The sequence below is a fragment of the Pogoniulus pusillus genome, chromosome 34 (genome assembly GCF_015220805.1).
Source record: "Pogoniulus pusillus isolate bPogPus1 chromosome 34, bPogPus1.pri, whole genome shotgun sequence".
Classification (NCBI taxonomy): domain Eukaryota; kingdom Metazoa; phylum Chordata; class Aves; order Piciformes; family Lybiidae; genus Pogoniulus; species Pogoniulus pusillus.
The window spans coordinates 10491166-10504440 of record NC_087297.1 but is presented as its reverse complement, the minus strand read 5'-3'; the positions used below and the strand labels follow the sequence as shown (position 1 = coordinate 10504440).

The window sequence follows — 13275 nt, the reverse complement described above, 5'->3', positions numbered from 1 at the left end:
TAGGGGAGGCATTTGTGGTGAGAGAAGGTAGTGCTCCAACCTGAAATCTGGTAATGAGGTACGGTACAAGCAGGCAGGGGAATGTCAGACAATGCAAGAAAGGGGCAGCAACAGCAGCCTAGGGCTAGAAAGATAAAAGCAAGGAGGACAGGAGACAAAGTCACACGGGGAGGTATTTACATTGGCTGACTTTCTCCCAGGCTCCCTGGGTTCCTCCTACAAGCAGCACAGGAGATGAGCTCTTCCAGGATGATAATTCAAAGCACCAAGCAGCTATAACCAGTCTTCTGCTGTCAACTCCCCTCCTGGGGGAGTCTCCCTCCTCCAAACTGAATGCAAGATGAGGTTTTCTAGGATAAATTCCACCTTTGTGAATTCCCACAGCATAGATTTTAAAGGATGTCAATCTCCTAACTCTCTTTTTAAAGGCCCTGGTAAAAATTTTCATGGACTGGAATGGCAATATACTTTGGCCAACATTAAGTACTAGGGAGTGCCCTATCCTAAACCCTGCTTTGAAGAGAGAAGAGAATCACAGAGTCATTGGTAGCAGGTTCCACACATGCACAAAGCCAAGTGAGTGTGCTAGCACATGACCCTAAACCAGCACAACACCCTAGTCAATAATTTAGCAGAGTTTGACCCCAGAAATACTCATTGGCAGCCTTGGGGACTGTCTCAGAGCATCTTCACAATAGATGTGTGGAACACTTCATTATTAGATGCCAGAGTTAGGGCTGCCACAGATAATGACTTGACCAGCTGTATTAATGCTGAGCTGTTCCTACACATCAGAAGTCCTGTACTCACCTAACCAATCCAACCTGGTTGATTCTATGATAAATGCACATTCTACAATATGATGCCCACACAAGCTGAACACTTCCAGGCTGAGGGAGTGGCTGAACTGAAATTCACATTGAATTTTGGGTGTAGATGCTCAATGAGCTGCTCAGGGAGGTGGAGTCACTACCCCTGGATGTGTTTAAGGGTGGTTTGGATGTAGTGCTTAGGGATATGGTTTAAGGTGAATCTTACTGAGTAGGGTTATAGGTTGGAGTTGGTGATCCTGAGGAGCTTTTCTGAGCAGGATGTTCCTGTGGTTCTGTAATTTCTATTACACATCATTTACCTTTGGGGGGAGGGGCAGCTTTTTCAGCATCTCAGTCTTTCTTCCAGCAAATCAAGAGTTATCCATTGATAGTTCAGGTCCTCCAGAGCAGCACTGTAACTAATCAATCATTTTTTCTTGTTTGGGAGATGAGAGATATATTGCATGAATAATGCACTAATAACTGCAATACAGCTGGCATTCCTAATAACTTCCCAGTTATTTGTATTGCCAATGCACCAAACCATAACCAACTCTGATGGTCCTGGTGATACCAATGGTCTTGTGCTCTACAGAGTGAGCAGAACACACAATTCCATAGCCTCCAAGACAAAAATGCACAACTAGACAGTATGGCCTTGCTCACACATCACATTAGCTGTTTATTCCACCTACTGCCATCTTTCACTCTTCAGACAAAGTAGATCTGCTTTCATTTTCCCATCTGAATCCACTGCCATTATGTTTTTTCCTCCTTTTCACCTCCCAATTTTGTTTCTCCTGTTTACATTTTCTCTCCTGGAACTGCAGATGTGCTGATCGTTTGATGTAACAAGTCCTGCTAAAAATAAAGAAGTGAAAGAACCTTCTTGGACATCTTCTTGCCCTCTAATGCCTGTAGACACTACTGTCTTTCCTGCTTTCCCAGACAATCTGTAACTGGGGAGAACATAGCTCTATTAACCTTGCTAGATCAGCCAGAATGTCAAAATCTGTGTTATAAATCTTCATCTTAATCATTTATGATTAAATATTCAGATGAGATTATGTGCAACCTAATTCTACACATCCATCTCCACTTCCCTAATTAACAACAGACAGCAACAGAAGGGGGGGGGGGGAATACACCTTTCTGAACTAACTAGGCAAAACTGAGCTTCTGTCAACAACCTTCATTTCTAAGTGTATTTTTTAATTGCTATTTAAGAAAGAAGCATGATTAATGCTGAATGAGCAATCTGTTGCTTTACCATAGGTTCATGTATATTGTGGAATCCCAGCATGGTGGAAGGGACCTCTGGAGATTGTCCAGTCCAACTCTCCTGCTAAAGCAGGGCCACCCAGAGCATGTTGCCCAGGATCACAATGTCCAGGCAGGTTTGGAATCTCTCTAGAGGAGGCTCAACAACCAATCACAGAACCATTTTGGTCAGAAAAGCTCCTCAGGATCACAGTATCACCAAGGGTGGAAGAGACCTCATAGATCATCAAGTCCAATCTGTTACCACAGAGCTCAAGGCCAGACCATGGCACCAAGTGCCACGTCCAATCTTGCCTTGAACAGTTCCAGGGACAGCGACCCCACCACCTCCCTAGGCAGCCCATTCCAGTAGCCATCCATTAACCAGCACTGCCAGGGCACTGCTAAACACCATGTCCCTCAGCACAGCATCTAGAATCATAGAAGCAGTCAGGGTTGGAAGGAACCACAAGGATCACCCAGTTCCAACCCCTCTGCCGTGAGCAAGGAAACCCTATCCTAGATGAGGCTGCCCACAGGCAGGCTCTTCTCCCAGGCAACCAGCAACAGAACAAGGGGACACAGCCTCAAGCTGAGCCAGGGAAGGTCTAGGCTGGATGTTAGGTGGAAGCTGTTGGCAGAGAGAGTGATTGGCATTGGAATGGGCTGCCCAGGGAGGTGGTGGAGTCACCGTGCCTGGAGGTGAAGCAAAGCCTGGCTGGGGCACTTAGTGCCATGGTCTGGTTGACTGGTTAGGGCTGGATGCTTTTGGATGTCTCTTCCAGCCTGCCTGATTCTATCTATTCTAGGATTCTAAGTTTAGCTCAGTTAAATTCTGATCCTGGGGAAAAGAGACACAGAATGGGGTAAGCAAGAGGTAATGACATTTTCATCAATGGGGAACAAGCCTGAGCCAATTCATGAATGAAATTTCACAAGTCACATTTTTTTGCATGAAACTTCCCTACCCCATGTGCAGCACTGTCACAAAACATACTGCAACAAGCTACCTTTAAATTTGCCTCTTTTCAGACTAACCTACTTGCTAAGTGCAACCTGACTCTGGTTTTATTTCCCCAAATGACATTTTTCAAACTTATAAGGGGAGAAATCAAAGCAGGGGGAGGGGAAAATTGCCTGGCTCCATCCTCTGCTGCTTTTTCTAATTGCATTTAAATGATCCATGCAACTGGTCTCCTACAACTTCCCTGAGGGGTAATATTACAGTCTGGCTAATCTCACTACTGAAATGTGTCCTGGTTCTCAGAAAACCACCAAAAAAACCCCACTAGCATAAAGCAGAACCAGAATCACTTTTTGCTGACTTCTGGGGAAACAAACAACTTAGTTTTGGAACTTAGAATCTGCCAGAATGGGACAGACCTCCAAGATCATCCAGACCAACCTAGCACCCAACCCTGGCCAATCAACCAGACCATGGCACTAAGTGCCCCATCCAAGCTTTGCTTCAACACCTCCAGGAACAGCGACTCCACCACCTCCCTGGGCAGCCCATTCCAATGCCAATCACTCTCTCTGACAACAACTTCCTCCTAACAGCCAGCCTAGACCTCCCCTGCCACAACTTGAGACTGTGTCCCCTTGTTCTGTTGCTGCTTGCCTGGGAGGAGAGCCCAACCCCACCTGGCTGCAACGTCCCTTCAGGTAGCTGTAGACAGCAATGAGCTCTGCCCTGAGCCTCCTCTGCTGCAGGCTGCACACCCCCAGCTCCCTCAGCCTCTCCTCACAGGGCTGTGCTCCAGGCCCCTCACCAGCTTCATTCCCCTTCTCTGGACACCTTCCAGCACCTCAACATCTCTCTTGAACCAAGAAGCCCTGAACTGGACACAGCACTCAAGGGGTGGCCTGAGCAGTGATGAGTCCAGGGGCAGAAGAACCTCCCTTGTCCTACTGCCCACACTGCTCCTGATCCAGCCTAGGATGCCATTGGCTCTGCTGCCCACCTGGGCACACTGCTGCCTCACCTTCAGCTGCTCTCTACCAGCACCCACAGCTCCCTCCTAGCCACTCTGTCCCCAGCCTGTAGTGCTGCTTGGGGTTGTTGTGGCCAAAGTGTAGAATCCTGCCCTTGGCCTCGTTCAATCTCATCCCATTGGTCTCTGCCCACCCATGCAGCCTGTCCAGGTTCCTCTGCAGGGCTCTCCTACCCTTCAACAGCTCCACACCTGCTCCTAGCTTGGTGCCATCTGCAAACTTACTGATGCTGGACTCAATCCCCTGGTCCAGATCCTCAATGAAGATAATGAACAGGACTGGGCCCAGCACTGATCCCGGGGGGATGCCACTAGCGACAGCTGCCAGCTGGATGTGGCGCCATTCACCACCCCTCTCCAGGCCCAGTCCTCCAGCCATTTCTTGACCTATTTCAGAGTGAATCTGTCCAAGCCACGAGCTGCCAGCTTTGCCAGGAGCTTGTTGTGGCAGACAGATCAAGAAGTATGCAAACAGACTATCAGCAGAATATGCAGCTCTGGATAACTCAGGATGCTTTAGCAGTGCAAATTAACCTGCCACTCAAGGTGCCTCATGTCTACTCAGCAGTCCAAAGCTGAAAGTGAACAATCCTTTGGCCCAACACTATTTTGTTGCATCTAAACACATGGCAGTTAGCCTTTTATTTCTGAAACAAAAAGCAGGAATATAAGCCCAAAGAGAATTTTTTTCCTTTGACAAACACTTCATATTCATTTCATTATTTATTCCTCTGGCTCACTCATGTGACTCTGTGTGTTTGAGCTTAGTAAAGTCTAGTCCTGATTCTTCAGGTGCTTGTGTATGTCTTTGCCAGGGGTGCTGTGGTGTTTGCAGGAGCAGAGCTCTGTATACGTTTCCCCCACTGGGAGGGCTGCTGAAGCACCAGAGACAAAAATCTCAACTCCTTTAAAGACAAACAAAAAAATACACTGAAAAAAGTCCCCCAAAACCACCACACCATCACTAAAACAGAAACATAACAGCAAACAACCAAAAACCTGCTCACAGAGACTGAGTGATCCCTTCTGCAATGACTATTAGCAAACTTCCACTACAGCCTAATGGTCTGATTCTGCCTTCTTTTTCTGCCCAGGCTGAGCAAGATACTACTTTCTGAATTTCTGAAGGGAGTCTGTAGACAGATGAAAGGAGGCAGATATGTTAGTAAGCCTGTGGGGACTTCAGAGGGATCATCTTGGAGGTCTCTTCCAACCTGGTTGATTCTATGCTGAGCAGGGATGCCTGCACGCTAGGCAATGTGCCCAGCTACCTCTTGTACTTTAAACTGATTCAGCACTCAGTTCAGTACTACTGCACCAGTCAGGGCCATGGCAACCTGACCTAGTGTGAGGTGTCATGTGAAACTAATGACTGGACTCAATCTTGAAGGTCTCTTCCAACCCAAGAAATTCTGTGATCCTGTGTCCCTGCCCATGGCATGAGGGTTGGAAGTAGATGACTCCTGAGGTCCCTTCCAGCCCTGACAGTTCTATGATCCTACAGTTCTGCAAGACAAGGAACACATTCCAGGTTCAGCTCGAAGTATCATTTTTGTTTTCTTCATACTAACTCAATTCCTGAAGCACCTGGATTTACATAACAGCAGGGAGACAGGACACATCCACGCCTGAGGTTAGACAAACTCTAGGAGGAGTCAACCAACAAACACTACTGAGCACAGCCTAAAGAAATCTCTTCAATGCTACTTGACATATACTTGTGTCCTTATGGTTTTGGACAAAGAATAGCTCATCTGGCTCAGTGAAGCAATGCTGTTCTCTTTCTCAGTTAGTTTCATTGTGCTCATTTTTCAGCAGGAGGTAAAACACAAAAATGTTTGAAGGTGCAAAAATTAAAGCCATTTCCACAGCAATATTCCTGGATTTTGATTTAAGGATCCTACAAACTACTACACACAAAGGCCACTGCCACCACTTCAATTTCCAGGGCTGATAAAAAAGTTCTTTTACTGCTACCCTAAAAAAAAACCCACACCTGAGCAGGTGGTCTTAAAAGTAAAGCTGCTCAAGATTTACACAGCCTAGTAAAATACCCAGCCCAGCTTTTGGTTTAGCTACGCTTTGGATATCAACAAAAAGCTAATCACAACCTTCAGCTGTAACAGTCTGCAGAAACCCAACTGAACACCTGAATGCTCACTGCTCCTCCCAAAACTCTCATGGAGGTTGCAGCCAGGAGGGTATTGTGGCAGGCATGATAGGTCCTCTTGTGGAGGCAGGGAATTGATGTGGCCAAGTCAGGAATAGAGATTAAAAAGAGAATTATTGTATTTTCCCCAAAACCCACCCCCAAAATATATACAGGAATTAATGACCAGATTCAGCTTGATTGAGAAGATCTTCCAATGATACCATAGATCAAGATGACTATTTTACAATTTCAAATGAACAATATTAGTTTTGGAAAATACCATCTCTCATCAATTCATGTCCCCTCTGCAACCAGGGGGCTGATCTATTCTTTCAGAGGTCACCTGGGAGAAGGAGAGGATGCAGTCTCCAGCTGCATCAGGGGAGGTTTAGGCTGGATGTTAAGAAGTTCTTCACAGCAAGAGTGATAGGCATTGGCATGGGCTGCCCAGGAAGGAGCTGGAGTCACCATCCCTGGTGACAAAGCTGGTGAAAGGCCTGGAACACAAACCCTATGAGGAGAGGCTGAGGGAGCTGGGATTGTTTAGCCTAGAGAAGAGGAGGCTCAGGGGTGACCTCATTGCTGTCTACAACTACCTGATACTGTGATACTGTAACTACCTGAAGGGAGTCTGTAGGCAGGTGGGGTTGGTCTCTTCTCCCAGGCAACCACCAATAGAACAAGGGGACACAGTCTCAAGTTGTGCCAGGGGAAGTCTAGGCTGGATGCTAGGAGGAAATTGTGGGTAGAGAGAGTGATTGGCATTGGAATGGGCTGCCCAGGGAGGTGGTGGAGTTGCCATCCCTGGAGGTGTTCAAGCAAAGCCTGGATGAGGCACTTAGTGCCATGGTCTGGTTGATTGGCCAGGGCTGGGTGCTAGGTTGGACTGGATGAGCTTGGAGGTCTCTTCCAACCTGGTGATTCTATTCTAGGTGTTTGAAAGGAGGCTGGATGAGGCACGTGGTGCCATGGCTTCATTAATTAGAAGGCATTAGGTGACAGGTTGGAATTGATCATCTCAAAGGCTTTTTCCAACCCAATTAATTCTGCAGGTCTGTGAAATCTACACCGAGGACTGCACCTTTGGAAATCTCCTGGTCCCACAGATAGATTACCATCATAGCACAGTTCAAGCAAAATTTTCTGGCACGTGTCCTGGCTTCAACATATGGAGAGCTCTAATTTAACTGTGGTCTCAGGGTACGCCACAGATACATGAGCTTGAATCCTATTTGAGAAGATATTTAGCGGAAGCTTAAATCATTGACTCTGAAGTTTTTAAACCCTCTGATTTCATAGCATGTGACAATGCATCCCTGTGGAGCAAAATCAAAATACAGCAAGCCTCAATTTGTTTTGACTGTATTTCTACCAGCATTTTACTGTTGTTTTTTAATCTGTTCAGATCATGCCTGGAGAATAAACAACCTCCCAATACGCTCAGACCAGGCTGTGAAGTGCAAGCTTCTATCTGATGTAAAATTCAGGCTTTTAAAAAACAAAAGGAGCTACAGGTTGGGAATTCTGTCAACATGGTGATGTAAATATAAATCTCCTGGATGGGAGGAGAAGAATGAGGCTAAGAGGAATGAGAGTTCTCCCTCAGTGTGCCACTAGCTTGGAGTCACACACTGAAGCCACACAGTGCCTCTCTGGTAATCCAGCTGTGTGGGTTGTCATAGAATCAGTCAGGGTTGGAAGGGACCACAAGGAGCAGCCAGTTACAACCCTCCCTGCCATAGGCAGGGACACTCTACCCTGGAGCAGGCTGCCCACAGCCTCATCCAGCCTGGCCTTAAACACCTCCAGCCATGGGGCATCAACCACCCCCCTGGGCAACCCAGTCCAGCCTCTCACCACTCTCATGCTCAACAACTTCCTCCTCACATCCAGTCTCAAACTCCCCACCTCCAGCTTTGCTCCATTCCCCCCAGTCCTGTCACTCCCCGAGAGCCTAAGAAGTCCCTCCCCAGCTTTTTTGTAGGCCACCTTCAGATCCTGGAAGGCCACAATAAGGTTGTACCTGAACATGCCTGCTAGCAAGGCAGTGCCTTTCCTACTCTCCAGCCCTTTGGAAATCCCCTTCTTGTCCAGCTCTGCTGAAAGTTTCCAGGCTGCATTTTCCTCTGCCAGACAGAGCATGCACAGCACACTGCCTCCATCTACAGAACTCAATACAGTGCTGAGAAAGTCCCCAGGGCTGCATGGCAGCATTGACCTTCACCAAATCCTGTCACACTTCATTCCATTCCCTCCTTTACCTGTACATCTTTAGAGAAGTTTCCAAAGGAAAGGACACTTCTAGCTTCACTTACTCTTAGCTCTAGAGAGGCTGAATAATTTCACTTCTGTTTCCTCAGTATGATGCTGTTCTCTCATACTGGATCTTAACAGATTCAAAACACAGATGTAATTCACCAGTCCTTTCATATTCTGGAATAGAAATCATTAATCCCCTTTAGTTTCACAAAGATAAACTTATTTACTGCTGCTTTCACTGCAGTGATGGTTATTTCTGTTTTAATATCATCATGTACATTATGTCTCTTCCCTTCACCACCAAGCTAACATCATCATCTTTACTGATAAATGATGGAAAGCACTGAGCCATATCTAGATTATCTTTAATATCCACCTTCACAAGATAGCAGCTTGCTTGCTTCATCTTTCTGTCCCTACTACACCCTTGAAGAGTGTTTGACTACTTTTTAATTTCTTCTGTAAAGCCCAGCTCAGCTTTGGAAATTCTCATCTGGAGTGGGGGCAGAGAAGGGCATCGAGGCTGGGGAGAGGTCTGGCAAACATGACCTATGAGGAGCGGCTGAGGGAGCTGGGGTTAGTCAGTCTGGAGGTGAGCAGGCTGAGAAGGGACCTTATTGCCCTCTACAACTACCTGAAAGGAGGTTGTAGTGAGGCTGGAGCTGGTCTCTTCCCCCAAATTACTAATGATAGGACAAGAGGAAATGGCCTCAAGTTGCATCAGGGGAGGTTTAGGTTGGATGTTGAGAGGAAGCTCTTTCCTGAGTGGGTGGTCAGGCATTGGAACAGGCAGCCCAGGGAGGTGGAGTCACCATCCCTGGAGGTGTTTAAAAGGAGAGTGGATGTGGTGCTTGAGGCTATGGTCTAGTGATGAAGGCTGCTGGGATGAAGGTTGGACTGGATGATGCTGGTGTTCCCTTCCAAACATAGCAATTCATAGTGATTAGATGTTGTGCTGAGGGATTTGGTTTAGTCAAGGACCTGTCAGTGTGAAACTGTGATGGTTTGAGTGTTACCACACACACACCCACCCCACCCCCCCCCCCCCCTTAAGTAAAATCACCCAGACTAGAGTCAGCCACTGGAACTGGAAAGAATGAAGCTGTATTTACAGCTTAGCACAATATCCAAGCAGAGGTTTACAATCTATCTACAGCTATAGACAGAAATAGACAAGAGTAACACAGAAACACAACAGCCCTCCCAGAAACCAGAGTCCCCAGGAGGGGCTCCAAACCACCCTTTTTCCACCCCTTTACCTTACCCCAGACTTTGCTTTACATTCACAGTGAGTTTGGAGGGTCAGCCGGGGGGGAGTTCAGAAGCAGATGGATTAGTCAGGCAGCAAGTTAGGTTACAGAGAGGAGTTCATGTAGCCTCAAAGACAGAGAGACTGTTATCTATGTTTGTGTTCTTGTTGCACATCTCAGCAAGCCTATGAGTGCAGCAGACATCACCACTGTTTCCTTTTCACAGCCCATAATCTAGCTCTTCTCACCAAAACATTCTAGCTAGCTTCAAACTAGCATAGAAACTAATCACTGGACTCGATCTTGAAGGTCTTTTCCAATCTAAGAAACTGTGATTCTGTGATCTTACCTCCAAACATCTTGACCTCCAAGACTTAGCACAGATCAGACAACTGGGAAGTAAAAGATGCAAGGCAAGAAGACATCTCTCACCTATTTCAGGTGGTGCTGCACACAGACATTTTCTTTTAGAGCCATACCCTACCATTTCCCACTCTTTTTGAAGCTCAGATCAGACCCTTGGTAGTGTTATAGCATTATTAATTTCAAGGACACTTAATTTCTTTATACCTGCAAGTTTCTCCTACTAACCATTTGCCTCAGTTAGGAAATTTTGCTCTTCAAACAGAAAACTCCACCACTTAGCAACTGCTTCCTCAAGAAACATGTAAGCAAGATAGCTGTGATCCCTCTCTTGAGGGTCATTTGGTGCTCCCAACCTTCCCCAGTGACCTCATCACAAACTGTGAAACTATAATCATTCCAGAACATCCCCCAAACCCACAGCACACTGCAACACAACTTGAGACATTAACTACTTGAAGATGACTGCCAGCTGCCACATGAAAACACCTATGATGACTGCTGTGTTAAATATCTATGTAAGCAGCTAAAAATCCATCACAATGATCACATTCCTATAGATTTCTGGAAGGTCTACCCTTCCTTCTTACAACAGGGCTCCAAAAATCTATTCCAGAAGCCCAGTGCTAGCCCAAGGAAGCCATTTCTGCACAGCTTCAATGAAAAGCAGTGGTATTTTGTTAGAGTTATTTGTTCTTACTGTTGGGTTTCAGTTGTTTTGCTGGTTTTTGTCCAGAGACATAACCCACACTCTGAAATTCTACCATGAATACTCATGAGTGTACCAGCAGGTCTCCACTTGAGTTCTTTCCCTCAGCAGCATACAACACTCAAGCTCCTATTTCCAGTTATGAATTCACCTGATCCAAGTTTTGCACAGATGCTCCTACTTCTCCCCTTCTCCTGCACAAGCTACTGGCAGGTCTGTATCCAGATATCAGCTTTTCCTTACAGACAACACCTGGCCACTGAACACAACAAACAATCCCAGCAGCAATCTGTCATTAACACCTCAATTTCTCAGGAGCTTTGAGATTTGCTAAGCAAATTACTATTAACTCTCCCACACCCACTGGTTTATCCTCATCCCCCTCCTTTTACTCCACTGGCACTAACATTACAAGTACATAAAATGTATAAAGGATAGGTTTCCCCAGTCCTCTCTCATTTCTGTTTGAAGTCTTCCCTTCAGATGTGCCAGCACCAACTGGAAGCCAGTTTCTCTCCTGGACAAGAAGAGTGCATCTTCAGACCTAGCAGCTTCATAACACATCCTCTGTAGCATTATGTGCTGATCACCACAGCTTCATCATGAATCCACTCCCTTATCCCTCTGGAACATTGAGGTTATTTCCAAACATCCTAAAGACATTTTAAATGAAAGCAGAAGCACATCTACCACTGACCTAATGCTCCCTGCTTCTACAGGCATCCAGATGGTCAGCAGGCTGCTTCCAAAATGAAAGCCTTTGGCATGGTCCAGGCTAGCCAGGAAGTTAAATACCAAGGCCAGCATTACATTCACAGCAATGAGCCAAATCTTGTGGCATTACATTTCCTCAGGTAAGCATGGATTTATATGGAACATGATGACCCTGGAATCCTTCCTAGATCTATGCAGCTCACAGTGGAAGTGCAGAGAAAGGATTACTCAGCTACAACCTTCTGTGGGCAAACATATTGTGAGAGCAGCCCTGGCTATCCTTCCTCCTCACCATCCAGATGAACTAGAGAATGCTCTAGAACTAGAGGGGGAAGGGAACAATTGCTTAAGGACACAGAAAACCACGTTGCTCTTCAATCTCAATGTGCTCATGTCCTGAAGACACACAGCCCCGGGCTATATTTTATCAGCAAGATAATTACATGTCCCTGTGTATGATTTCATTACATATATCTTTGCTATAAACACTGCTATGGTTAGAAAGCTTCCCAACAACTGGCTTGCTAGAAAATACAGACCCTGAAAGAGGCAAAGGGCAACAATACAAAGTTACACACTGCACTGAGCATCTCTTGATCGTTAGGCAGCCCTTGTTTTTCAATGCAAACCCACTTCCTTGGATGCAAATCAAGGATAAATTGCTATAGTTCACTTGATTATAGCCCTAATCCTTCATGGGAGTGCTTAGTCTCATTCAGTGTTCACACTAATTGCTTGTGCAGAGCCAAAAGAGAAGGACGTTTATGCCGCGTTTGTGATGCACCCAGCACAGACCTGCCCGAATGCAGCTGACCCACTCCCCAGAGAAGTGATGCAGAACAAGAGATGCCCTACCTCAAGTTCAGGCAGGACAGATCTCTAGCCTTGCTCTACTACAATACCTGCACCAGATGTGAACTCCCAGCTCTCCTTCAATTCCCTGCTACTGGGAGAAGAGCACTGGTGTGAAGACATGTGTCTTTTAACCTCAGCTGCTTCAGACAAAGAAACACAATACCTTCCCAGCGCAACCACTAGCTATCACTTCGGTGTAGGGTGTTGGCCGACAAGTGGCAAAGAAAGAAAAAAGAGGGAGGGTAAGGCACTGCCTTTCATCTAGAGGATAAAGGAGCCCTGCAACTGCGCTTCAAAAGAACAGTTCAAGAAGCTAAGAGGCGCAACTGTGAGATGCTAGTTAGCAAAGACAGAAAACATTCACATGCTCTAAAAGCTGGTCCTAGGCAACAATCTGGATTCAGAACATGCAAGGCAAACTCTGATTTAGCATGCAATTAAGAAATCCTCTCTGAATTATGCAACTTCCATTCACTTGTGAGGAAGATAGGAGAACACTGCAATCACTCGCCAAGTTTGATCCAGACGTGCCATGGGGCAAATGGAGACCCTAAACTGTCATAGCCTATTTAAATCATATGTGGGCTAAAGTGAGTGCAATTCCTCAGTATATTAAATTACTACCAGTGTGTTGATATTTCCTCATGAACAATCTATGGCTCTGAATTATTTATTGGGCAGGAAGTGGCTGTTGAAGTGAACATTATTTCTCTCTCAGCGCTAATGCTTCAATAGGATAAAAATAGTTGCCAAGAAAAAAGGGGGGTGGGGGAAGAAACCAACAAAACTTCCATGACTGACAGCTCCCAGGTTTGACCTGACTCCTTCATGCATTTCTGCCCTTTGTTAAGTTTATATGCTAAAATCATGCTCACCTGAAAAATCAGGCCATGTGGGACAAGTCACA

The 13275-nt window shown here is 46.0% G+C and overlaps 1 protein-coding gene and 1 long non-coding RNA gene across 5 annotated transcripts in view; both read right to left on the bottom strand.

Moving 5' to 3' along the window:
* The window catches only part of LOC135189818 (XK-related protein 4-like), a 161519-nt gene that overhangs the window by 131945 nt on the left and 16299 nt on the right, over nucleotides 1-13275 (bottom strand). The window lies entirely within an intron of this gene.
* The window catches only part of LOC135189953 (uncharacterized), a 40182-nt gene that overhangs the window by 24661 nt on the left and 2246 nt on the right, over nucleotides 1-13275 (bottom strand). For 2 of the 4 annotated variants that reach the window (XR_010308387.1, XR_010308389.1), the window contains exon 2: nucleotides 8534-8651. This is a non-coding gene — a long non-coding RNA (uncharacterized LOC135189953). Of the gene's footprint in view, nucleotides 1-1490; nucleotides 1671-4716; nucleotides 4972-8533; nucleotides 8652-13275 lie in introns of those variants that run through there. The other 2 variants (XR_010308388.1, XR_010308386.1) reach the window with 2 other exon arrangements.